Source organism: Oncorhynchus kisutch, unplaced genomic scaffold (assembly GCF_002021735.2).
Source record: "Oncorhynchus kisutch isolate 150728-3 unplaced genomic scaffold, Okis_V2 scaffold3072, whole genome shotgun sequence".
Classification (NCBI taxonomy): Eukaryota; Metazoa; Chordata; class Actinopteri; order Salmoniformes; family Salmonidae; genus Oncorhynchus; species Oncorhynchus kisutch.
The window spans coordinates 312,563-317,135 of NW_022265017.1; the positions used below are offsets into that span (position 1 = coordinate 312,563).

Sequence of the window (4,573 nt, forward strand, 5' to 3'; positions counted from 1 at the left end):
ATCGCAACAAGTGGATCTGATTTGAACAAGCTCTCCAGGACCTGAGAGAGAGAAGGAGAGAGGGAGAGAGGTAGTGAGAGAGTCAGACAGGGAGCAAGAGAGAGAGAGAGAGAGAGAAGGAGAGAGGGAGTGAGAGATACAGACAGGGAGAGACAAGGAGAGAAGGAGAGAGAGGAGAGAGGGAGTGAGAGATACAGCCAGGGAGAGAGAGAGAGAGAGAGAAGGAGAGAGGGAGAAACATAGAAATGAAAAGACGTTTAGTCGCTGCTCATCTTGACCCAGACCCAGATGGAGATCCAGTCCTAACAGAGCTCTCTGTAGAGGAAGAGGAACTGAACTCCTTGAAAATAGGATTACAAACCCTGGACTACAATAGACCTGCGATTTTAGAGCCTCAACTACAGAACCCATAGGACCACTAACACAGAGAACTGCAACCTTACGACCATAACCTTAAACCTGCAACTACACAACCATAACCAACAATTGCAATCATAGAACCTTAGGAAAAGAACATTCGGAAAAGAACCTTAGGACTTCCGTAACCACAGAAACGTAACCTCACAACCAGAACACGGTCAGGATGGGCCATCGCAGAAGAAGGTGCAAGAGACGACTCCTCAGGGTGGCCAGATACCTGTACCGCTGGTTCACTGGGACCCTGGTAGAAGGTACTGTAGGGAGATGAGGGGGGGGGGGCACACCAGGACCCTGGTAGAAGGTACTGTAGGGAGATGGGGGGGAGAACACCAGGACCCTGGTAGAAGGTACTGTAGGGAGATGGGTGGGACACCAGGACCCTGGTAGAAGGTACTGTAGAGATATGGGGGGGACACCAGGACCCTGGTAGAAGGCACTGTAGGGAGATGGGGGGGACACCAGGACCCTGGTAGAAGGTACTGTAGGGAGATGGGGGGAACACCAGGACCCTGGTAGGAGGTACTGTAGGGAGATGGGTGGGAGAACACCAGGACCCTGGTAGAAGGTACTGTAGGGAGATGGGGGGGACACCAGGACCCTGGTAGAAGGTACTGTAGGGAGATGGGTGGGACACCAGGACCCTGGTAGAAGGTACTGTAGGGAGATGGGTGGGACACCAGGTCCCTGGTAGAAGGTACTGTAGGGAGATGGGTGGGACACCAGGACCCTGGTAGAAGGTACTGTAGGGAGATGGGTGGGACACCAGGTCCCTGGTAGAAGGTACTGTAGGGAGATGGGTGGGACACCAGGACCCTGGTAGAAGGTACTGTAGGGAGATGGGTGGGACACCAGGTCCCTGGTAGAAGGTACTGTAGGGAGATGGGTGGGACACCAGGACCCTGGTAGAAGGTACTGTAGGGAGATGGGTGGGACACCAGGTCCCTGGTAGAAGGTACTGTAGGGAGATGGGTGGGACACCAGGACCCTGGTAGAAGTTACTGTAGGGAGATGGGGGGGACACCAGGACCCTGGTAGAAGGTACTGTGGGGGGGCACCAGGACCCTGGTAGAAGGTACTGTAGGGAGATGGGGGGGGACACCAGGACCCTGGTAGAAGGTACTGTAGGGAGATGGGTGGGACACCAGGACCCTGGTAGAAGTTACTGTAGGGAGATGGGGGGGACACCAGGACCCTGGTAGAAGGTACTGTGGGGGGGCACCAGGACCCTGGTAGAAGGTACTGTAGGGAGATGGGGGGGGACACCAGGACCCTGGTAGAAGGTACTGTAGGGAGATGGTGGGGACACCAGGACCCTGGTAGAAGGTACTGTAGGGGGGCACACCAGGACCCTGGTAGAAGGTACTGTAGGGAGATGGGGGGGGACACCAGGACCCTGGTAGAAGGTACTGTAGGGAGATGGGGGTGGGGGGGACACCAGGACCCTGGTAGAAGGTACTGTAGGGAGATGGGGGGGGCCCCCCCACCAGGGCTACGTTCCAAATTACACCCTATTCCCTATGTAGTGCGCTACATTTGACCATGGCCCATTTGACTCTGGTCAAAAGAAGTGCACTATCTAGGATATAGGGAACCAATTGGGACGCGGTCAGGGTGGAGGTTTCGTGGCGTAGTTATCCTGGCTCACTGCGACACTGACAGAAGGTCCTGTAAGGGAAGAGTTTCTCAAACTCGGTCCTGAGCCCCTCCTGGGTGCACGTTCTGTTTTTCTCCTCTGGCACTACACAGCTGATTCAAATAATCAACTCATCATCAAGTTTTGATGGTTTGAATCAGCTGTGTAGTGCCAGAGGAGAAAAACAGAACGTGCACCCAGGAGGGGCCCCGGACCGAGTTTGAGAAACCCTTCAGCAGGAGAAGGTGATAAACTTATAGACATAGAGCTACTATGTCTATGGGTAACAACACCTGGATAGGGAGTAGTGGTTGAGGGGTAAGTGCCAGAGCTTATATACAGATTGATCTTCATGTGTTGCTTGGTGGGGGGGCTCCTGCCCTCAGGGGGGGAGGGGAAGGAGAAGTAGGAATGAAGGCAGAGCACCTGGATAGGCAGCAGGGGTGAGAGGTTGAGGGGGAAGGAATGGGTGGAGGTTTTGTGAGGCACTCTCAATCTTTCTACCTCTCCCTCTTTCAGCTGTTGTAATGCTCTCTCTGTGACTTGCTACCAGAGGCCTGTGTAGCTGTCCACATACTGTTGTAATGCTCTCTCTGTGACTTGCTACCAGAGGTCTGTGTAGCTGTCCACATCCTGTTGTAATGCTCTCTCTGTGACTTGCTACCAGAGGTCTGTGTAGCTGTCCACATACTGTTGTAATGCTCTCTCTGTGACTTGCTACCAGAGGCCTGTGTAGCTGTCCACATCCTGTTGTAATGCTCTCTCTGTGACTTGCTACCAGAGGTCTGTGTAGCTGTCCACATACTGTTGTAATGCTCTCTCTGTGACTTGCTACCAGAGGCCTGTGTAGCTGTCCACATCCTGTTGTAATGCTCTCTCTGTGACTTGCTACCAGAGGTCTGTGTAGCTGTCCACATACTGTTGTAATGCTCTCTCTGTGACTTGCTACCAGAGGCCTGTGTAGCTGTCCAAGGCGTTGAAATATACACGCTGTTGTCTGGTCCTGGAATGGTTACTGTGCACCTTGGTTTGAATCGGGCTGGTAGTAGTTCCAAGCTACAGAAATAGTCCCACTGCTGCTCACTACAAAATGGTGACTGTAGACTGTTTGAATAGGTGAGGAGCTATGTGGTTGGGTTGAATCAGTGGTCTTGCCGCAGGCCTCAAAGACAAATCCTTCTAGAAGATCAGAGAGTTCAATCAAGTACCGTCTTAACTGAATGACATCAGAGACAGAATACAATAACCCCTCTTGGACAACGGGGTTCTGATGACTAGCCTCCAGGTTGTTACGCTGGTGGTGCGGAGGAGGTGGAAGGTCATTGAGAATACAATAACCCCTCTTGGAGAATGGGGTTCTGATGACTAGCCTCCAGGTTGTTACGCTGGTGGTGCGGAGGAGGTGGAAGGTCATTGAGAATACCATAACCCCTCTTGGACAACGGGGTTCTGATGACTAGCCTCCAGGTTGTTACGCTGGTGGTGCGGAGGAGGTGGAAGGTCATTGAGAATACAATAACCCCTCTTGGACAACGGGGTTCTGATGACTAGCCTCCAGGTTGTTACGCTGGTGGTGCGGAGGAGGTGGAAGGTCATTGAGAATACAATAACCCCTCTTGGACAACGGGGTTCTGATGACTAGCCTCCAGGTTGTTACGCTGGTGGTGCGGAGGAGGTGGAAGGTCATTGGAAGACTGCAGAACATCAAGTGAGAGACAAGGGATGAGTTAACATATAAATGCTCCCTGAGGTTTATGCCCATTGGTTGACAGAAAGGGAAGTGATTATTGCCGAGTGAGCCCATAAGTTAATCAGAAAGGGAAGTGATTATTGCCCGAGTGAGCCCATAGGTTAATCAGAAAGGGAAGTAATTATTGTCGAGTGAGCCCATAGGTTAATCAGAAAGGGAAGTGATTATTGCCCGAGTGAGCCCATAGGTTAATCAGAAAGGGAAGTAATTATTGTCGAGTGAGCCCATAGGTTAATCAGAAAGGGAAGTGATGATTGCCCGAGTGAGCCATGAGTGAAGCATCATAGCGTTGGACTGGGTTTATGAGTGAAGAATCATAGCGTTGGACTGGGTTTATGAGTGAAGCATCATAGCGTTGGACTGGGTTTATGAGTGAAGCATCATAGCGTTGGACTGGGTTTATGAGTGAAGCATCATAGCGTTGGACTGGGTTTATGAGTGAAGCATCATAGCGTTGGACTGGGTTTATGAGTGAAGCATCATAGCGTTGGACTGGGTTTATGAGCAGCTTGTCATGTATAATTTATAATATCTCACTATAACCGCGTCACAAGTGGCACCCTATTCCCTGTATGGTACACTACCTGGTTAAGCGTAGGACACTATATAGGGAATAAGGTACCATTAAGGACAAGGCCTGGTTCTAATGCCAAGACACCACTCAGAGATTCTGTCAAAACCTGGTTCTAATGCCAAGACACCACTCAGAGATTCTGTCAACCTGGTTCTAATGCCAAGACACCACTCAGAGATTCTGTCAAAACCTGGTT

General features: G+C 51.3%; 1 pseudogene; it reads left to right on the plus strand.

The window, feature by feature from the left end:
• The first annotated feature begins 583 nt into the window (after positions 1-583).
• The window catches only part of LOC116371284 (Kv channel-interacting protein 4-like), a 26,506-nt pseudogene continuing 22,516 nt past the window's right edge, over positions 584-4,573 (plus strand).